This window comes from Erinaceus europaeus, chromosome 5, assembly GCF_950295315.1.
Source record: "Erinaceus europaeus chromosome 5, mEriEur2.1, whole genome shotgun sequence".
Lineage (NCBI taxonomy): Eukaryota > Metazoa > Chordata > Mammalia > Eulipotyphla > Erinaceidae > Erinaceus > Erinaceus europaeus.
The window spans coordinates 12,912,935-12,935,885 of record NC_080166.1 but is presented as its reverse complement, the minus strand read 5'-3'; the positions used below and the strand labels follow the sequence as shown (position 1 = coordinate 12,935,885).

The 22,951-nt window shown below is 46.0% G+C and overlaps 1 long non-coding RNA gene across 2 annotated transcripts in view; it reads left to right on the top strand.

The window, feature by feature from the left end:
• Window positions 1-3,086: 3,086 nt before the first annotated feature.
• The window catches only part of LOC132538586 (uncharacterized), an 890,943-nt gene continuing 871,078 nt past the window's right edge, over window positions 3,087-22,951 (top strand). For both annotated transcript variants that reach the window (XR_009549923.1, XR_009549924.1), the window contains exon 1: window positions 3,087-3,117. This is a non-coding gene — a long non-coding RNA (uncharacterized LOC132538586). The remainder of the gene's footprint in view (window positions 3,118-22,951) is intronic.

Below are 22,951 nucleotides of genomic sequence, written 5' to 3'. Positions count from 1 at the left end.
AGCTTTCGTCGCAGTAAGGGATTCTCACATAGTCTACTTATTGCGAGAAGAGCTATCAGTTCAGTGCAATCAAACATTCATCTATCTCATCTGTAAAAAGTTTCAAGCAATACATATATTCTTGCTGTGAACTTATTTAGCCAAGAAACATTACTGGGGACCTGCTATGGAGTCTGGTTGTAAATCATGCTTGCCTCTGGTGGAAATTGGCAGTGTGCTTTGAAATCTATCAGCCTTTCAAGGCCCAGGGAAACACAAGCTTACAAAGGACTTACAATCGAAAGGAGCCAGCACCAATTTTGCATGGGGATAATGATTACATCCTATCCGAGTTTCCTTTTCACAGTACAGTTGAGGGTGGATTACACAAACGGTTCCCAGCATTATGAAGCCTTCTGATGTATGAAAATATGACTTTGAACACGTGAGTCCTAAAATAAGGGCATAATTTTTTAAATGACGTATTTTGTAAACCATGTATTTTCCTCAAACAATAGCTCGGTGAGATGAGGCACACTGTCTTGTAATTTTGCAAGTCTGCTCAGTTTTTGCCTGGTTTTACGAAAGACAACAGAATTCTCTCATCTGCTTCCACAGCTATCCTGCTAAGATAGGACTTCTGGGTTGACATATACCAAGAAAATCTGGCCTAAGAAGGACAGACAGCTAAAATCAGGAAGGGGCATTTTAGTAGCTTTCTCTGATGATTTAACAGTCAGCTGAAATTAAAAAAATATATAGCAGCTTTTTGAAAGTTCATTGCTAGATCATCTGAAGCCACTAAAATAACTGTCCTGTGTTCTGGATGTTAGGAGAGAATGACTGTAAGGCCTTCGCAATCTTGGCTTTTTCCCAAGTCTCATGGACACATAATGGCCACCAGCACTGTGTGTGACGGGAGGTGGGTCAGGAGTGTACATTGTGAAGTAATGACCACAGCATGGCTAGTGAACTCCCTTTTTCACCTTCTCAGGGTAGATTATTATCATCTTTTAATGGGAGAACACTAAAGGTCTAGCTTCTCAGCAATATTTCCATGTGTAGTATAGGTTTGACGATAATTTCACATGTCAAGCTTGAGACAGAAAGGCAAAGAACTCAGTATCCAGGCAAACTTGGAAAACAATTTAAAAGAAGATTGAGGGAATATAGTTCCCTTGTGAGATTCACATTCATGACATCAGTTAATGAGACAGTGTGAAACATGGGTCAGAACAGACACACATGAAACTGGATATGGTTTTGAAAACTGCACATAAATGTTGATACCTGTACAGTACAGTTCAACAGGAGAAAGAAAACCATCAATTTAATACTGATTATGATACTGAAAAATTGCAGGGGGATAAGTTTCATGTCTATCTACATGTAAGGAAAGTCTTTTAATTAATTTGTTGAACAAGTATATATCTTTATCTCAGATAAAATTTAATAGCAAAAATCACAAAGCTTTTACCAAAAAAATAAATAAAACCATAGGATGACCTTTTTAATATTAACTCTAAGTAAACTACTTCTTCTATAGATTATAGAAACAATACCTCTAAGAAAAAGTGCATAGGAAATTTGACTTCATCAAAAATAACATTTCTTTTGTCTTTGGCAGGTCAAGCATATGGCATACTTTGCCAAAGTATTTGATCCTTGTCACCGCATGGGAGCACCATGCACAGCACCCAGGGAGCGCCATGGAGGGTGGGCAGGGCAGTGGGGTCTCTCCTCTCTCAGAACCAGGCACAGCACCCAGGGAGCCCCATGGAGGGAGGGCAGGGCTGTGAGGTCTCTTCTCTCAGCACCATGCACAGCACCCAGGGAGCTCCATAGAGGGTGGGCAGGGCAGTGGGGTCTCTCCTCTCTCAACATCACACACAGCACCCAGGGACCATGCATGGGGCTTTATTCTTTCTCCATAGTGATGGGGAGGTTGTTCAATGTTATCTTGTATCAATAGGCCCTGGATTCACTTACTAGTTCTGGATTTAAAATAGTAGCAAGAATTTTAAGCAATTCAAATGACCATCAACACTTGTAAACACACTGTAGTAAGTCCACGGAAATTTGCTGTTCAGTAGAAGGAAGGTAAACATTGGTGCACACATGTAGCTACCTATGAAGGAGGCCATGTTTGAAGGAGGAAGAAAACCATGTCTGTGTGCTAGTGTTCCCACTGTTTGCAAACTCGAGAACTAATTTGTGAGAAGAAAGCTCATGTGGTGGTTTATCTGGGTTTCGGGAGGGAAATACACGAGAGTAGAAGACTTCCTAGAATCAAGATGGCGCAGAAGGTCTTGACTGGATATTGGCTCCATGGAGACATCCTTTATAAAAACATTTTTAGGGGGCCAGGCTAGGGTGCATCATGTTAAGCGCACATGGCACGAAGTGCAAGGACTGGTGCAAAGATCCTGCTTTGAGACCCTGGCTCCCCAACTGCAGGGGGGTTGCTTCACAAACAGTGAAGCAGGTCTGCAGGTGTCTATCTTTCTCTCACCCTCTCTGTCTGCCCCTCCTCTCTCAATTTCTTTTTGTCCTATCCAACAATATCAATAGCAACAATAACAACAACAAGAGCTACAATAAGGGTATCAAAATGGGGGAAATGGCCTCCAGGAGCTGTGGATTCATAGTGCAGGTACTGAGCCCCAGTGATAACTCTGGAGACAAGAAAAAAAAAATTACTTCATTGCTGAGGAATGAACCCAGGGCCTTTTGAATGTTTGGTACCATTGTTAAGTGGCATCTCCGCCCTATTTTTTCATTTTTTATTTCTTCGTAAAAGAAAGTATCAAGAGGTGAAGGAAAGAAAAGGAGGAGAGAAGGAGAGATGGAAAAAACAAACATCAAGGCATCATCCTACCAAAACCATTAGCATCTGTGGTGCTTCCCCATGGTGCCAGCACTCAAACCCAGCACCACACACAGAAGCTGAGCTGTCTCCCAGACCCCAGGGATACTTGAGTAGAAAATAATTGCAGGACTGAGAGAAAGCTCAGCCTCTTAGAGCACCAGTTTGCATGCTGGAGGCCTCAGAGGTCCTAACGTTAATCCCAGCACTGTTATGCCAGAGAAGAGCAGTGCTCTTTGGTTCTCTCTCTCTCTCTCTCTCTCTCTGTGTGTGTGTGTGTCTCTCTCTATTGTTTTCATGATGTGTCGGGTTCCTCAGGGGAACAAGCCAGCCCAGCTCCCACTTCACTGTCTGGCCTGTTGGCCACCAGAGCCTAGACGGAGAGTGGGGAATCTTGGGCCAGTAGCCGCAGGGGTGAGCTCACTGAGGGTCTTCCCAGCGTACCGTACCATGGCAGCAGAAGACACAACAAACCCCCTCAGGGTACCGTGGTGAAGGATGGAACCTTTTATTGTCACAGTCACAAGTTTATAAAGGGGTGGCTATGCAGGGGAAGGAGCCAGCTGGCCAGTGAGACCAACATCTCCTGACAACATCTCCAGGCTGACAGGAAGGTTGGAATCCCCCGCGTACTCTGGCCACATCTCGCTCGACCACAAGGCTGGCATGCCAAGGGAAGTCTGATAGACGAGTTTCCGGGGGGTGGGGTGGGGTCAACCATCCATGCTCAAACACGGTTAGACCCACAATGATGAATAAATAAATCTTTAAAAGCATTTTTGAAAATCGAAGCAAAATGTAATTTGTGCCACGGGAAGTAACTCAACTGGAGAACTTCCATGCTGAGTCTCCGGGTTCATGCCCAGCGCCCCATGTACTGGGGAAGTGCCTGGCTTCTCTCTCTCATCGGAAGTTCTGTCTGGCTCATAGGAAATAACTAAAATAAACTTTTAGAAAAGAGGCCATTAAAAGTGGAATAGTAGCAATCCATCCAGTGTGCTAGCAACGTACTTTCTGCTTCACATGTATCACTGTAGCTCAGCTGAAATGTTAAAATGCATTTCCTAATCATTACCACCACCTGAGGAATATTTTCTCAGTTTATTAAGTAAGACTTTCGATCAAATATGCATTTTGATTGCATTATGAGTATGAAACACCCTGATTTCCAATTCATATTGGAACTCTAAAGGCAGATGCGAAACCTACCCTCTGAGACAGGAAGTTGGACCTACCCAGCCTTCCTCGAGTTCTCCGCTTTCAGTCTCCTGTCTACTAACATGGAAATTGCCTTTAATGACTGTTCTCATTGGACTCATCAAACAGGAAACTTCAGATGGAAAAAACAGAAATAATTCTTGCTTCTGCCACAAAAGGATACCAGACTTGGAGCCACTGCTCTACACTTCTTTCTTCAGGCTCAGGAGCTTCCTTGACTTCTATACTTTCCTGTCAGTCCTCTGCCTAGAAGGTACAGTTCTTGCTTGGGGCTCCCACCCACAACACCCTGTCCCTAGGCACAGGGCAGAGGATGTCCTGTTTAAGAGGGTCATGCTCTCAGAGCCCTGCAATCCTCTGGACTCTCTCTCTGCAGATACACACACATCTATAGGTCAGAGAGATGTGTGGTGTGCATGATGAATGAATAGATAACATGATAGCTAGAAGGTAGAGATATACATGAAGGACAGATAATAGATGATGGATAGACAGTTGGATAAACAGATGGCTAGAGATGGATTGCGAGACAGAAAGATTATAGATAAATGAATGATAGGTTAATGGATAGACAAGTTAGGCAGAAGGATAGATAGACATAAGAGATAAACAGGTGATAGGTAGGCAATAGATGAAATATAGATAGATGATAGATAATAGTTAATATGTAGATACATAGATAATGATGGTTGAATGACTGATAGGCAGATACACAAACAGGTAGAGAAATGTTATATTCACACACACTCATTGTTTTTATATAACATCTCATAAAACATCAATAATATTTTCCAGTTCGTGAAACACCGCACACTCACAGAAACATTGGGAGAAGAAAGGACCACACTGCACTGCATTCTACAGTGGAAAAAAACTGAGGCTCAGGTCGTGGCTGCTCAGCCATCATTATGAAAAGGAATTACAGTCCTTCCATACATCTACCGCAAGCACAGCTAGTCTCCGCCACTGCTCTAAGTCCTCCCAATGCTGAGTGTCCCTTGCTGCTGCAATACCTGCATGGCCCACCTTTTCTACGCTGGAAATCCCACCTTTGGGGCAAAGCAGTCGCAGTGGCCTGGATGGAGCCCCCTCAAGAGCCTGGGTGCTGACTGTGGTGTGATCTGTGTCCAGTTCAGTGCCTTGGCCATGCTGTGGTGAGGGAGGAGGCAGGAAGCCAACCGTGGCCTTTCACTCCCCAACTCCAAGCAACCCACCTCTGCCAGTGATTTGTCGTTCAGCTCTTGCCTCGTTAGGGGATGCTGAGCAGGCGGCTTTCCCTTGGATCCTGGCCTGCGCCATTCTAAAATCACAGACAGACTTCTCACGCAGACTCATGCTAGAGAGCAGGTGTGTGCAGAGGAAGCCCGACGCACCTGTGCTGCAGGAAGCAAAGTAATCATTCTGCTGGTACCAGCTGTGCTGCAGAGAATGCCACCTGCTTAGAAATCCAACATGGGCCTCCAGAAGAGCTGGGGGCTGCAGCTGGGACATCCCCAGAATAGCAACTTAGATCAGCTTCTTCACCTGTGAGAGATGGGCGACAGAAACCCTGCCCCAGCCAACTGGAAAATAATGGGAGGCTCCTGAGAAAAAGAAAGCTTTTTTTTTTTTTTTTGCCTCAGAGTTATCTATGGCTGGAACTCAGTGTCTGCACTATGACTCCACTGCTCCTGGAGGCCATTTTCCCCATTTTTGTTGCCCTTGTTTTTATTGTTTTCATTGCTGGTGTTGTTGTTGGATAGGACAGAGAGAAATGGAGAGAAGAGGGGGAGACAGAGAAGGGGAGAGAAAGATAAACACCCGCTGACCTGCTTCACCACCTGTGAAGCGACCCCCCCCACACAGGTGGGGAGCCAGGAGCTGAACTGGGGTCCTTGCTCTGGTCCTTGTGCTTTGCGCCATGTGTGTTTAACCCGCTGCGCTACCCGCCCAGCCTTCAGAAAAAAAAATTTTCCAGAAAATTCTCTTGGGTTTGGGGCTTCATCTTGATTTCATAGCATGAATTTTTTTAGTGTCTATGCATAACATAAGCGTGGCATGCATAACTGAGAGGGAAGGGAATCTAGAGGAAGTCAGGCACTGTTTGATTATCTGCGAGGAACAGGAAAAAGGGAAGACATCTGGAAGTAGTAACAGGTGTAGGTGTGGCTGCAGAATGAATAAAAATGGAATATATAGAGATATGTAGTCTACCTTTGTCTGTGATCTTGGGAAAACTCTGGCCACTCACTCTGGAGGGGTATGGGGGCACAGAACTCTGCAGATGGGAATGGTGTGGAATCATACCCGCCAGGCCAAGGGTCAGTCACGGCTCACTGAAGAGAAGTCCAGGGAGATGGGGCTCCTAGCAAGTGGAATAACACACCTGGAACAAGCGAGGGAGAGAGAGACTGAGGTTGCGAGGCCCCTAGGCCCTGTTTTGGCCCATTTGTCATTCTTTTTATTGTCAAGGGAGAGAGGAAGCCACCAGGGCTTCCACAGGCCCAGGCTGTCAGGACCCCCATGCCACTAGGCTGACTTGTCTTTTGTGTCTATCCATCCATCTCTGTCTCTATCTGTCTGTCTTCATCTCCTCCTGCATCCTTATCTCCTTCAAGCAGCCTTTATGCCCGCTTCTCACATCAGGTGCGTTATATCATTACATTAGTGCATTACATCATTACATCAGGACCTTTGAAGCAACAGATTCATCATGTTGCCACTGAGCCCCAGCAAGAATCCCGGTGGAAAAGAAAAACTGCGAAGTCATGGACTTGACTCTCAGGAAAGAATCATGCCAGGAAAAAAAAAATGTAATGTTTATTCACATACAGGGAAAAGGGAGACCTTCAACCACTGCATGCAGAGAAGCACAAAGCCCCAGCAAGAGGAAAAAGAGAGGGCTGTCAGTCTGCAGAGGACCGTTGGCTGACAGAAGTGCAGGGAGGTCTTCCATGGGCAACAGGTGTAACTCATTCTCAACCACGTCACCAGCAGGAAGTGAGGTGGGCTGAGAAGTCCAGAAAAGTCTGTCAACATTTCTCTCTCTCTCAACATTTCTCCCTCTCTCATCTCCCATTTTATTAGGTTGTTTCTCTTTTTTTGTTCTAGATATTTTATTTATTTTCTTTTAAAATATTTTTATTCATTTATTATTGGATAGAGACAGAGAGGACTTGAGAGGGGAAAGAAAAGAAAATTGAAAGAGAGAGGGAGCTAATAAAAAATTTTAAAAAAATAAATGAAGAACATTATATAAAGAAAAGAGAAGCAGGAACAGGAGCCGAGCAGAAGTCTGCAGGTCTCCAGGGAGAGGCAGCCCTGCGGGGTCAGCCAGCGTGAGGGGTCAGGTCTCAGCTCTGTGGGTGTGGACCGCCGTGTTTGTGAGCACACGCACGCAGGACGGGAGACACAGCAGCAGTGCAGCGTGGAGGGGACGGACCACTGCCCAGTCCGGATCTGCAGGCCCCTCCTGGCTAAGAGAGCGTCCTTTCAGGTCCTCACTGCCCAGCGCTAAGGCCCCTGTGGCAGAATCCCTGACAATGTCTTATCTTCCTCTGGTTGGATCGTTGTTATTTTTCCTCTTGGGTATGAGCTAGATAGGAGTTCTTACTGAACATGGGGTTGGCAGGCAAATGTGTCTTCTGAACCTGTGGTGTTTCGCCCCTCTCACTGGGCCTTTCCTAGAGAAGACAGCCTTGGATTCTGATGCTGGATTTCTTTGCTTTTCTTTCTCTCTTTGCCACCAGGGCTATTGCTGGGGTTTGGTGCCAACACTAAAACCCACCACTCCAGAAATCCATTTTCCCCCACTCTTTCTATTTTACTAGATAGGACAGAGAGAAATTGAGAAGGAAGGGGAGATAGAGAGGGAGAGAGATAGAGAGACATTCGCAGACCTGCTTCACTGCTTGTGCCACCCCCCATAGGTGCTGCAGGTGTCTCTTTATTTCCTTCCCTATCTCCCTTTTGATTTATCTCTGTCCTATCAAATAAAATAAAGGAAGAAACAGCCCCAGGGACATGTGAGTTCATCATACAGGTCCTTCTTCTTCTAGCGTTTGCCCTTCTTCCGTAGCCAGTCAACAGCGTCAGGTTGAGCCTGATGTCAAGTTTCGAGACCTCCTTTGAATCTGGAGAGGTGGCAGTCGTTGACTATGTGGGTCATAGTCTGTCTGGAGCCGCAGGGGCAGTTCGGGTCGTCTCTGGCTCCCCGGCGATGGGACATAGCGGCGCACCGGCCATGGTCTGTTCGATAGCGATTGAGGAGGGCCCGATCATAACGTGCCAGGTCAAAGCCGGGTTGACGCTTGCAGGGGTCTGTGATGAGGTGTTTGTTCTTTACCTCAGCTGACTGCCAACTCTGTTTCCAAGAGTCTGGAACGGAGAAGTTCAGTGTAGGCGTAGGGGTCCAGATTGGGTGACGAGACGTCAAGCGTTGGACAGGGTGGGCGAAGATATCCGCATATATTGGCAGGTCCGGTCGAGCGTAGACGTGGGAAATGAACTTAGATGATGCCGCATCCCGACGAGTATCTGGCGGGGCGATGTTGCTAAGAACTGGCAGCCATGGAACCGGGGTGGAACGGATGGTTCCAGAAATTATCCTCATGGAGGAATATAATTTGGAATCGACCAAGTGGACATGGGGGCTACGGAACCATACTGGGGCACAGTATTCTGCAGTGGAAGAGCCCCAGCGATAACTCTGGTGGCAGTAATAAAAATTAATTTAAAAATAAATAAACATCTCTGATTAAATTAGGGATTCAAGGGGCCAGGCAGTGGTATGCCTGGTTGAACGTACACATCATAGTGCACAAGGACTTGAGTTCAAGCCCCAAGACTCCACCTGCAGAAGGAAGCTTTATGAGTGGAGAAGCAGGGCTGCAGGTCTCTCCCCCTCACTTTTTCTTTCTCTCTCTCCATATGTATACACTCTTTCATCTCAGTTTCACTCTGTCTCTTTCCAATAGATATTCAATAGGGATTTATACAGTTAATTAACTAAATTAAAGCAAAGTATAACTTATTCTGCATGTACCCAGCATTAGTGCTATATGCATGTTCTGTTGTTATGCACTTACCTTTTACTTTCTCAAGACTAATGGCTAGTGTTAAGAGATAAGAGTCGTAATCATCTAATCATAACTAGGTAAAAGATACACTGGGTATTATTACATCTCGTGGGAAAAGTGTGCATCTTTACATCCTTCCTCATAATGTCAAAGTCAGATGTCCTACCTGCTAGTAAGCTATATGCTAGTGGAGAAGACTCATATTTTGTGTGGAGAATCCTAAGAATAGTTACTATCAGATTCACACAGAGATGCAAACCTTCCCTTAAAGAAAAATAATCATCACTCTGCACTTTCGAAACCTGCCAAGATCTTGGGAACAGCCTGGCCTCCAAGGATGAAAAGAGAGAAATTCACGGCTGCAGGGCAGACTTTACCTGACTGTCTCACCTGGCTTCACACTTCCTCCAAATGCTGCATCTTTGGAGTCAAAGTGGGGTTCCTAGTGGAGTCTAAAACTAAAAGGGGAAGGCGGTCGGCATGACTCAGCGCCTTCACAAGTTCTAAAAAAGAGCCAGACATTCACCTCACACACACAGGACTCAGTAAGTGCAGCAAGCAAGTGGAAAGGCCTCAAGAAGATGCCAGAAAGCCAGGGAGCCAATATTTGCTACTTAGGCCCAGACACCTTCCTCTCCTACCCCTACTTTACTTCTCTCAATCACTTTAAATCTCACCTCATCAGACAAAGTAAGGACTACAAAAGCTGGATAAGGGCAAGAGACTGGCATGCTTTAATGATGGCCTTTTTGGTCACTACCAGGCCACCCTATCACCTGGGACCCTTCAGGGGATCCTGGGATTCCCACATGGACATGATGGGCCCAGACCTCTCACAGACCCCTCTCTCACCATCACTGTTACTTCCACCAGGGACATCATCACAAGCCCTCCCAGGGCCTCTCCAGGACCTGTCCGCACTGCAGAGCAGCCATGGCCGGGACTCCCCACTCTCTGCGGGGAGGCTGGTCAGCCTGCTCTGACGTGAGAGCGGCCTGGAATGTCCCAGCTGTGACCATGGACCGAGTTCAGACTGACAGAGACTCAGAGGGCACTCAGGCTCCTGTGCTGAATGTGAACAGATATGGGCCCTGGGGCAGACCAAGGGAGTTAAGGGTTAATTCTTTCCTCATATTTGGGAGCTGCTCCCTCCCCTATTCAGCTACAGATTAAGGCTCCATAAACAAGGAAGCATAGCTGCAGGTGTCTAACTCTCTTCCTCTCCAACTCCTCTTCCCCTCTGCGTTTCTCTCTGTCCTGTCAAATATAAGGAAAACAAAATGGACTCGGTGAAGCAAACACATTACCATATACTAGGATCCCAGTTCAAGCCTCAGTCTGCACTTGCAGGGGAGAAGCTTCATGGCCAGTGAAATAGTACTGAATGTCTGTCTCTGCCTTTCTACTTCTCCACTTCTTAATTTCTCTCTATTAAAATGAACTTTAAAAAGAAAAAAACAGAACAAGAAAATAGACATTAAAAAGCTTTTCCCATGTGTCCTGGAACCTCCCCTCCCCAGAGCCCTGCCCCACTAGGGAAAGGTGGAAACAGGCTGGGGGTGTGGATCCACCTGCCAACACCCATGTCCATGTCTAGTGGAGAAGCAACTACAGAAGACAAAACTCCCACCTTCTGTACCCCATAAAACATTTTGGTCCAGACTCCCAGAGAAATAAAGAGTAGGGAAGATTCCAATGGTGGGATGGGACATGGAACTCTGGGGGTGGGAACTGTGTGGAATTGTACCTCTGTTATCTTCCAAACTTGTTTATCATTATTAAATCACTAACAAAAAAAATTTCAAACATTAAAAAACCAAAGTTCCATGCAGTAACAACTGCTGGCCCTGAATAATTCAATCCCTGAGTGCTCTAATTCCTGCCATTCCACGGGAATGAACTCTCTCATCTCATGAAGGAAAATTAAGACATGGTGTCTCCCTGTGCGCCTGCTCCGAAAGTTGTAGTCTTCCCAGTCAGAAACAGCTACACTACCACCAGGGAGGTTATTCCAAAGCCTGGGGGGGGGGGGGGGAAGTAATTCAGTTCCCCAGTCAAAGATTCTCTTCCCAGCAACACGTTCCACTGTACTCCGTGGAGCAGCCCCAAGAGGAAATGGAAAAGGAGATGCTACCCCCAAAGGAGACCTCCACCCCCAGTGGAAGGCATCAGGCCAGCTCCCCAGGCCCCTGAGAATCACCCAGAAGCTTCCACTCCATCCTGCTTTGGCCTTGCGCTCCAGAAGTTCCGCTGCCTCAGCTCTGATCCTAAAATTTGGATGACAGAAGAAAAAAGAAATTAAAAAAGAAGAATAAGGAAGAATTGCCAATATATTTAGTCCCTTGCAATTGGGTTGTGAGTCTCTGGCCACTCTTTGCTGTTTTATTAATAAGTCACCAGCTTGGATTCCCAGAGATGGTTTTTGTTTTTTTCTGACCTGAGTCTGTCAGAACAGAGCAATAGCCTCCCCCCCAACCCCCTGGCCCGGCAACCCTGAGCTCATTGCATTTCAGCGACGAGGGAACAGGCTTGGGGCATTGCTGTTCATTACGGAGAGACGACCAGGAGATGCTTTGAGCCAATGTCCCATTTCCCCTTTCCAAGGTAATTAGATATTCTGTTTCAATCTCAGGCCCTTATTACAGCCAAGAAAGGAATAATGGAGCTCTCAAACATCCTATGGCTGGTGGGTTTCAGCTCTGGGAGAAAAGGAGTCTCCTCCCTACCCGCCCCACCCCCATTCCTGCCCCACATCACCTCCCGGCCATCCAGCCAGCTTCAGAAGGAGCTGGGAATCTGAGCTGAGGGAGGGGGTAGAGGGAGCGAGATGAGGGAGGGAGAGAGGGACAGAGAGAGAGAAGAGGGAAGGGAAGGCAGAGAGAGGGAGGGAGAGAGAGAGAAGGAAGGAGGGAGAGAGGGAAGGAGACAGAGAAAATGGAGAGAAGAGAAAGGGAGGGAGAGGGAGAGAGAGAAGTGGGAGGGGGAGAGAGAGAAGAACTAGGGAGGGAGAGAAGAGAAGAGAGAGGGAGAAGAGGGAGGAGGGAGGGAGGGGGAGGGAGAGAAAGAGAGAGGACATATACATGCAAAGGTCAAGAAAATTAAAGTGGGGGGAGAGAGGAGTCTCCCTGCACTGCTTAAGGAAACACCAGCCTAGCTGGCACTAGCTGCCCCCAAGGCAGAGCTGCTGGGGGAAGAAGGCAGCAGGAGCCCGGAGCCCAGGAAGCCCCGAGGGACTCAAAGGCTGAGCATCTGATGCAGCTGAACAGAGGCCATCTGAGCATCAGGTGTGAGGCCTGCACATGCCTTCTGTGCAGGGGTGGCGGCCGGGGGGGGGGTGTGTGTGTAGAGGTCAGCTCAGGGCTCTGAGGGGTGAGCCAGGAGGGGGCCGGGGCCCTGCACAGGCCTGCTGTCTGTATGTCTGCTCAGGGGCTCTGAGGGGTGGGCCAGGAGACTTTAGGAGGTCCACTGCCGAGAGCTGTTTCTTTCTTGTTGATGTTGGCAATATGCTACAGCAGCTTTCTGGTGTCACAGAAAGTCCTCCTAGAGCTGGGGAGGCAGCACAATGGTTCTGCAAAAGAACATTCACACCTGAGGCTCTGTCTGAGGTCCTGGGTTCAGTCCCCAGCACCCCCATCAGTCAGAACTGAGCAGGGATCTTTTCTCTCTCCCTCTCTCTCTCTCTCTCTCTCTCTCTCTCTCTGCCTCTAAGATTATTGCTGGGGCTTGGTGCCAGTACTATGAATCCACTGATCCTCATGGCTATGTTTTCCATATTACTGGACAGGACAGGGAGAAATTGAGAGAGGAGGGGGAGTGAGAAAGATAGACACTTGCAGACCTGCTTCACTACTTGTGACACTTCCCCCCTGCGGGGGACAGGGGCTGCTCAAACCCAGACCCTTTCACACTGTTAGTGTGTGTGTGCTTAACCAGGTGTGCCACCAACCTGGTCCCATTAAAAAGGTTTATAAACCATCAGAATTCCTAGATACAGATAGTTTCAGGCAGGAAGCAGGGCAAACGTGCGGTGAATTAAATGCTTTAGTACATCTGAATCTAAAGATAGTAGGTTTAAACTCAGTGCATAAATGGCTTCTGCTTATCTGTAGTTTAGTAATAGTTCTCTCCCATATACAAAGTTAAGGCTTTATTTATTATTTTTATTAATTGACTAGTTAATGATAGAGACAGAGAGACATTGAGGGGGAAGGGGGAAGATGTGGAGGGAGAGAGACTCTTGTAGCACTGCTCCGCTGCTCGTGAAGCTTGCCCCTGTAAGTGGGGATGGCGGGACTCGAACCCAGGTCCTGTGCACTGTAACATGTATGCTCAACCAGGTGCACCACCACCCAGATCCTCAAGGTTGGGACTCAGCCTGAAAGCTGTTGTTACCCTTGAGTTTTGCTCAGTAGCCCAGCTATGTTTGAGGACTATGCAGATAACTTACTAGAAAGCCAAGTCTTTCCAATACTGGGTTAAAGATAAGCCTGAAATTATGGGCATCTGACAATAATGTTCCCCAAAAGCATAGTAGTGATGCTTCGCTTCATTTCATCTCATTGTTGATGTGGATTTTCTAGAAAGACAGTGAGGAACAGACTTGCACCCAGCTGTTGGGGACTACAGAAACTGACGTCAGAGGAGACCTGTAGGATGTCCTGCACCTGTAGCCAGCACGTCCTGGACAACCAGCCCAAACCAGTCCTCCCATTGTGAGGAGCTCCCCCTGGGAGCTTCTGCATGAAGCCAGAGAACACCCGTAAGCCATCACCTGGACCCCTCTAGCCAGGTTGGAAGCCAGGCCATGCCCTCTGCTCACTTTCCAGGCTGGCTAGCTCTCCTTCAGGGAGAAGGTGGGGAGTGACTTTGGTGACCAACATCCTATTTATTTATTTATTTATTTATTTGCCTCCAAGGTTATTGCTGGGGCTCAGTGCCTGCACCATGAATCCACTGCTCCTGGAGGCCATTTTTCCTCCTCTTTTGCTGCCCTTGTTGTTGTAGCCTTGTTGTGGTTATTATTGTTGTTGTTGATGTCGTTGTAGTTGGATAGGACAGAGAGAAATGGAGAGAGGAGGGGAAGACAGAGAGGGGGAGAGAAAGACAGACACCTGCAGACCTGCTTCACTGCCTGTGAAGTGACTCCCCTGCAGGTGGGGAGCCGGGGGCTGGAACCGGGACCTTTCCCCCGGTCCTTGTGCTTTGCGCCATGTTCGCTTAACCTGCTGCGCTACCGCCCAACTCCCTGGTGACCAACATCTAAAAGTGAATGTGACTTCTACCAAAATCAGACTGCCTTTTTTTTTAATTAGTGATTTAATATTGATTTACAAAGTTACAAGGTAACGGGAGGTATAATTCTGCACTGTTCCCACCACCAGAGCTCTGTGTCCCTTATTCCTCCATTGGAGGCTACAGCAGTCCTCTTAAGGTCACAGATGTGTGTTAGCCATTATTTCTACAGCTATCTGTCTATATTTGTATACATTTGTCTATTTTTCCCCATGGCTCCATCTCCTTTTCCTTTCCAAGTCACCCCTACACTATTACTACTTCCATATGTCCCTCCTTTTTCCTCTTCTCTCTCTGGGTCTTGATGGAATTGGCGTTCAGAGCCCTCTGGTCATCTTCCTCTAGTATTCCTCCCCCTCTGGGAATATGGAGCATAATTCTTTATGAGGAGCAGAAGGTGGGAGTTCTGGCTTCTGTCATTGCTTCTCCGCTGGACATGGGTGTTGGCAGGTGGATCCACACCCCCAGCCTGTCTCTGTCTTTCCCTAGTTGGGCAGGGGTGTTGGGAGGGGAGGTTCTGGGACACACGGGTGAGGTCACCAGACTTGGTCTGCATTGTCAGTGCACCCAGGCATTCTTTTCATGATGTTATTAGTTTCCCAATGTCTTTAAAGGCATTTGAGGAACAGCTCAGAGGGGCTTGTGAGGTAGGAACTTATCAAACACCACTTGGAAATATAAAGTACATCTCACCATTCTAAGAAGAGATACGGCCCTCTGATGCTCTAAAAATTCCTACCACATTCTCTCTTCTCTGGAGAAGCCCAGGGAGCTGCCTTGATCATCCGTCTTGCTCTCTGCAGGGAAATAGCCAGCGGGTGGAGGCTGTGTTGGAGTGAGGGTTGTAATGAGGTCCTCACTCCTCTGAGCAATGATCCTCCTCTTTCAAGACCTGCCACTACATGGGGGTAGACTGCCATGATGAGTCTGATCACTCTCCTCTGTGCAAGGCTTTACATCCCAGAAGCCAGCCTTCAGTGTGGTGCAGGAGCCATCCTGGAACTAGGAGTGACACTTCTCTAAATATGCATGGCTTCAGAGCAATTTCACAGCTTCTAAAAAAAAAAAAAAAAGTGCTGTCAAGCCTCGGCAGCCACCCTCTCCTGATAGATGATGCTGGGGGTCACTTACCGCCCCTGTGCCGGGCTGCATCGTCCCCACAGGCAAGTGGCCCAGTTGGTGTGCTGACAGGGTGAAAGGGCTCCTGGTCTGACAGCACAGCTGCCGCTTCAGCACAATTTTAATGCAAGTGTGGAGCCAGGATCCAAGGAACAGATATTCATTAGCAGAGAGGGAAAGGGCCAGAGTCCTTCCAGGGGCGCTTTGATTGGCAAATTCCCTCTGAACAGGCTTTCACCCACACCCATCACCCCCACCTAGAAGATCAAGTGTGCAGGAATGAGAGACATTGGCCAGGTATGGAGACAGGGGTCTCCCACACCACTGGTGGGGGTCTAACTGCTCCAGCCATTGCAGTAAACAGCTTGGAGTATTCTCTCAAAAAAATAAAAATAAAAAAATAGCCATGTCATTGGCACTAGCAATTTCTCTACTGGGTTTCATTTTGAATATTAAAAAGGCACAAATTTGACACCTTCTGCACCCCATAAAGAATTTTGGTCCATACTCCCAGAGGGATAAATTTTAGGGGAAGATGACCAGAGGGGTCTAAACTCCAATTCCACCAGAACCCGGAGAGAGAAGAGGAAAAAATGAAAGTGTGTGTGTGTGTGTGTGTGTGTGTGTCACTATCAAATAGTAGGTGGGACTTATAAAGGAAGAGAAGGCAGGACCACAGAAAAATAAGCAAATATATATAAATATAGATAGATATAGAAATAATAGTCGGCCCAGATCTGTGAGCTTAGGAGAAATACTGTACCTTCCAATGGAGGGAATGGGGACACACAACTCTAGTGGTGGGAAAGATGTGGAATTATACCCCTGTGATCTTATAATTGTCTAAATCAATATTAAATCACTACTACATACATAAATATTTTAAAGTTACATAAAGCAAGTGTCCCTATTCTCATCTGCTCTATTCCTACTCTTTGGTTCTATGCCTCCATCTCCTTCCAGTGGAAACTGTAATCATTAGCCATATATATCACCTATAACTATGTGCAAGTGTCCTTCCTCTTTCCTCTTCTTTCTCAGAGTAGTGGGACAGTTCATGGCTTGCTCTGGTGTTTTCTAGATTTGCTTCCCTTTCAGTGAGGGTAATAAAAACAAAGATTCCTGGTCGTGGTAGAACTGGGATCCAGAATTCTGTGAAGCTTTCCCTTACAGGTAGGGATGGGGCTCTTGAACTTGGGTCCTTGTGAACTGTAACATGTATGCTCAACCAGAGGCACCACCACCCAGTTCCCCAAGGTTAAGACTTTCTATCTGGAAGCTGTTGCTTCTCTTAAGCTTTTGCTCAACATCTCAGCTATGTTTTAGAAATATGCAAGTAGCTTCTATTGATCTATAATACTTCTAATTATTTTCATAGTTCTATTATCCTTATTTATTTTCCCAGGATAAGCTCTTCTCCCCACACACAACTTGCTTCAAGTTCAGGAAACCTCTCTCCAAGTACATCCTCCTCCAGGTCTCTTCTCCCAGAATCCTGCTGTGCTCTGCGTCTGTGACTGATCCACTTCACAGTTGTAAGAGTTCCCAGAAAACATGGCCTTCCCCACCTTCCTTACACACTGTATCCATCATCCTCCAGGGTGATCCTTCCCTTGGGAAAGCAGCCAGAAGCCACTTGCCTAGAATAAATCTGCCTCATCAGCAGACTCTAGAAATATCTGTCCTCGCTCTGCTTCTTAGAGTCACCCACACATGGAGGAGCTGGGTGCTATTTTCATCAGTCAGCATTGAGTGGTGTGATCCATGATGTTCCAAATTTAATGTCACACAATTGCTTTTACAAAATATCCATCTAGACACTCCTGGTCTACACAGCCAGAATAATTCACCACTTCAGTCTCCTGATATATCATGCACTGCTTGACATGTGAGCAATGATTTCAGCCTCCTTTAATTTCATCAAAGACTTTCTTACCTTTCCTTACATATATATATATATATTTGACCAGCACACGGTCAACTCTAACTGACAGTGGTGCTGGGGGTTGAACCTGAGATCATGGAGCCTTAGGCAGGAGAGTCTCCTTGCATAACCATTATGCTATCTCTCCCAGCCTAAGTAAAGGTTTTCATTTCAGTTGAATGGGATATGGGGAGAGGAGAAATGAGAGTTGTAAGAAATGCACATTTGGCTCTTCTGGCTGTAATAGGTCATTGCAAAGCGTCAACTTTGATCATGCATTCTTTTTCTGCCTTAATATGTTTTCCTGGGTAGGTGCTGAGGTCTCTCAGCATGTAGCGAGTTGGGTAACTCACTGGTGGGGGAAAGACTCTGTCCCATGCACCGTGATAGGTAACTCCTTCCCTCATCTCTACCCGCCAGATTCATGTGGAAGATTCCATTTCTGACAACAAAAATCACTCCAAATATTGTCTTTGCCTGGTGTCTCATGGAGAACAAAAGTGGCTTCTAATTGATAATCACTGGTATGAATGTGTGTGTGTGTGACACATATTATGTAATATAATTTGTTTTATAATTGTAATAACATAAAGACATATTATATAGCATATTTTTAAAAAATTCTTAGATGAAGCAAATTTTCTTTATTTTTCTCTTTTTCTTACTGAACCCACCACCATAGTTCCTATAACATCACACCAAGTGAAGCCTTCTATCTGCATGTTACTTTATAACGTGTGTGTGTGTGTGTGTGTTTTGATTTCAGTAATTTTAAGGAAATGAAAATCACACCTAGAAAAAAAACGACCTCTATTCTTACGTTATAGAAAAGATAGTATATTTGAACAGAATATGACAACAGATAAACTTACAGAAGTACACTAATAAAGACAAATACTCCTTGATTTAGGAATCATATTTGAGCTAGTTATCTGTTGCTGATTATCAAATGACCCCTGAAATTTAACAACTGAAACAGCAAACATTTGCCACGCCCCTTTCTGTGAATCAAGCATTCAGGGGTAATAAATCTCTCTAGAATGGTAACCTTGACTCTTACAAATCTCAAGAGGTTTCAGTCAAGATGTCAGTCAGAGATCCAGCTACTTGAGCTCCAGATTCCCTTTTATGGGGGTCGGGTGGTAGCTCAGCGGTTTAAGTGCACGTGGCGTAAAGCGTAAGGTCCTGGTTTGAGCCCCCGACTCCCCACCTGCAGGGGAGTCGCTTCACAGGCAGTGAAGCAGGTCTGCAGGTGTCTATCTTTCTCTCCCCGTCTCTGTATTCCCCTCCTCTCTCCATTTCTCTCTGTCCTATCCAACAAAAGAACGACATCGACAACAACAATAATAACCACAACAAGGCTACAACAAGGGCTGCAAAAGAGGAGGGAAAATGGCCTCTAAGAGCAGTGGATTCATGGTGCAGGCACTGAGCCCCAGCAATAACTCCGGAGGCAAAAAAAAAAAAAAAAAGATTCCCTTTTATTTCCCCCACATGGGTGTCAGAGAAGCCAGATTTTCCCCCGAGGTTGTAGGACGCACCACAGTATTTGGTATATAAAGTCCCTACAACAGTATGACGGCCAGTTTTACCCACTGTGGGGCATCTGAGAGAAGAAAACATTTGTCTGAGATCAATATCATAAGCTTTATAATATGATTTCAGAGGTGGTCGCTCTTTATTTTTGTCTTGTTCGGTTGATGAGAAGTGGAGTACTGTGGTCAGCCCATCTGGGTCAGTATCATGCCAGAGCGGACAGCAGGCAGGACCACCAGACACCATTCTAGAGAGCGGACAGCAGGCAGGACCAAGAGACGCCGTTCTAGAGGGAGTTTCCCACAATCCACTTCACTCAGATGAACAGCCTCCTTGTGAAATGAAGACCAGCACCTCCTTTGCTCTCTTTCTCGGATTCGATAGCATGAGACCCCTTTCTTGCCTGCAGCAACAATCCTGAGAGTCACGAGTTCTTTTTTGTTTGTTTTTTTGCTTTATAGACCTTCATTTATTCCAGATTAGCAATAAACATAACAAAACATAATAAAGCAACTTCAGAATTGGTAGATAACAATTGAAAGAGCCAACAAAGTAAGTTATGTTTGTTATGATATTAAATATATAATCCAAGGTATTATAGTTTTATGCCTTTTAAATAGTTTACTTAAATGATAAATATCTAAAGAGAAAGAAAGACCAAAGCACTGCTCAACTCTTATTTATGGTGATGCCGGCAGTTGAACTAGGACTTTGGAGCCTCAGGCATGAGTGTCTTTTGCATAACCGTTATTCTGTCTCTCCAGCCTCATTTAAAAAAAAATTTTATTTACAAGATGGAAATATTGACAAGACCACAGGAGAAGAGGGATACAATCAGTAGGGAAAGAGAGAGACAGACTGGGAGTATGGATCGACCTGCCAATGCCCATGTTCAGTGGGGAAGCAATGACAGATGCCAGAACTCTCACCTTCTGCATCCCACAATGACCCTGGGTCTATGCTCCCAGAAGGATAAAGAATAGGAAAGCTATCAGGGGAGGGGATGGGATACGGAGTTCTGGTGGTGGGAATTGTGTGGAATTGCAGTCCATCCAGACATTGATCACCAGATAACCATGAATAGAGACGAGACAATACCACTGAAGAGATTGTCGCTAAAGAAAAGACAGCCAGAGCCTAGCAGCCTCTTTCTGGGACACTGCAGACTCCCACGGGGACACTCTTGCCATAGAAGTTGAACTCAAGGGGGAGTCGGGCGGTAGCACAGCGGGTTAAGCGCATGTGGTGCCAAGCTCAAGGACTGGAGTAAGGATCCTGGTTCGAGCCCTGGCTCCCCACCTGCAGGGGAGTCGCTTCACAGGCGGTGAAGCAGGTCTGCAGGTGTCTATCTTTCTCTCCCCCTCTCTGTCTTCCCCTCCTCTCTCCATTTCTCTCTGTCCTATCCAAAAAAGATGACATCAACAACAACCACAATAACTACAACAACAATAAAAAAGGGCAACAAGAAAGGGGAAATAAATTATATATATATATATATATATAGCAGTTGAACTCAAATCTAGATCCAAATGGCCTGAACCAAGAAAATACAAAGACGCCACATGAACAGGCACGATGAAGGCACAGCCGGCACAATACAAGTCTCAACAACACAACCAATCATTTCAAATGTGAACAATCTGACAGGAAAAGAAAATATGGGGAGAAAGCCTACCATTTAAGAGGCAATAGGCAATAGGCAAGCAACCTCAAACAAGATTTAAAAATGAATATTGTGGCACTCAGAATCATTGGTTTGCAATACCAGCTGAAGATTCCTCAAAAGCTGAAAGTATCCTAAGTTGCTTTATTTTTTTCTTCCATCAGGGAACAGATTCAGGGTCTTATTCATATATGATACCACTGAATGGCCTCCCAGACTGAATTTTTTAATTTTTATTTTTGCAAGAGAGAAGAGAGAGACAACAGTACCCCCACCGCCCCCCATGGCATTCCCTTTGTGTTGTCTGTGGTGCTCCTGTGTTCTGGGAAGGATCAAATCCAGATCCTCCCTCTAGTATCTGAGTGCTCTTCCAGGCCTATGAAATGACTTCCTTCTCTCCTCTTTTTACTGGGGGGCTGATGGTAATGACATCAGCGTGTTAAAGGAGGCATCTGCTGCTACTTACAGCAGTCAGGCTGAGATACAGAGCCGGGGTCCAGTGGAGAGGAGGGGCACCAAGGGAGGTACAGACCTGACTAAAATGCCAGGAACTGGAGTAGCAGGAACAAGGAGGCTTCTCACACACACGTCTGTGATTAGATTTGGAATTCTTGAGAGTAAAGATTAAATGGACACAGGCTAAGTAAGGGGGCCTGGACAAGAACAGTAAGGGCAAGGGTCCCCATGAGATATTTTCCTTTCTTTCCCCTTCCCTTCCCTTCCCCTTCCCCTTCCCCTTCCCCTTCCCCTTCCCCTTCCCCTTCCCCTTCCCTTCCCTTCCCTTCCCTTCCCTTCCCTTCCCTTCCCTTCCCCTTCCCCTTCCCCTTCCCCTTCCCCTTCCCCTTCCCCTTCCCCTTCCCTTCCCTTTCCTTCCCTTCCCTTCCCTTCCCTTCCCTTCCCTTCCTTTCCCTTCCCTTCCCTTCCCTTTTATTTTATTGCCAACAAGGTTATCACTGGGGCTCAGTACCTGCACTATAAATCCACTAATCCCAGTGGCCATATTTTCTTTCTTTCTTCCTTCCTTTCTTTCTTTCTTTCTTTCTTTCCCTTCTTTTCTTTCTTCATTGGATAAGTCAGAGAGAAATTGAGAGAAGAGAAAGAGACAGAGATGGAGAGAAAGAAAGACACTTGCAGACCTGCTTTACTTCCTGTGAAGCTTTCTCCCTGTAGGTGGGGAGCAGGGGCTGAGACTAGATCCTTGTACATGATAACATGCACATGCCAGCAGGTGTGCACCTCCCAGACCCTCCAGACCCTCCATGAGATAATAGTTTCCCTGATCAGATTCTCATCCTGACCAAGTCACTTGATTCAGCTTTGGGAAGAATAGAAGCTGTGAAAATTGATTTTTTTTTTTCTTCATTGCTTTAAAAACCAGACAGAATAATTTGGCTCCAAATTAGGGATCCATCAAGATTTATAAGCTAGAGAGGATGATATAAAAAAATTACAGAATTTTAAAAGCTTTAGAAATTAAGCCAGATGGATTGAAAGACTAAAAAATGGAAAAAGATGTAGTTTCCAAAGCTGGAAGCAACATCAGTAGAATAATAGAAAAATTCAGACACTGTCTTTGGAGTTGGGGAATGCTTTTTTTTCTCCTAGATTATTACTCTGAACTAATGGCAATGATGAAATCACAAAAGAGATTCCCACTATTGGATGAGTAAGGACTTAATATGAATGAGGCAGGGCAAAGGGTCTAGGGGTCTCTTCTGAGCTCCTCTCAGGTGGTGAAGCAGTGTGGCAGGTGTCTCTCTCTCCCTCTCTATCACCCCCTTCCTTCTCAATTTCTGTTTCTCTCTCTTATATATATATATATATATATATAATAGGGAGTTGGGCAGTAGCGCAGCAGGTTAAGCACAGGTGGTGCAAAACACAAGGACCATTGTAAGGATCTCGGTTCGAGCCCTCGGCTCCCCACCTGCAGGGGAGTCGCTTCACAGGCGGTGAAGCAGGTCTGCAGGTGTCTGTCTTTCTCTCCTCCTCTCTGTCTTCCCCTCCTCTCTCCATTTCTCTCTGTCCTATTTAACAATGAGCAACATCAATAACAACAATAACTACAACAACAGCTGGAAAAAAAAGTAACAGGGGCTTGGCTCTATCTGCACTTAATCTGCTGCACTACCACCCAGCTCCCAACAAACATACTTTTAAAAATATTTATTTATTTGTTTATTAATAGTATGCTACAAGATTGTAAGATGACAGGGTCTATTTCCACACCACACCCTGCACTAGAGTTCTGTCTCAGCCTCCCACCTCACACCCTCCCACCAGAGTTCTCACAGGCC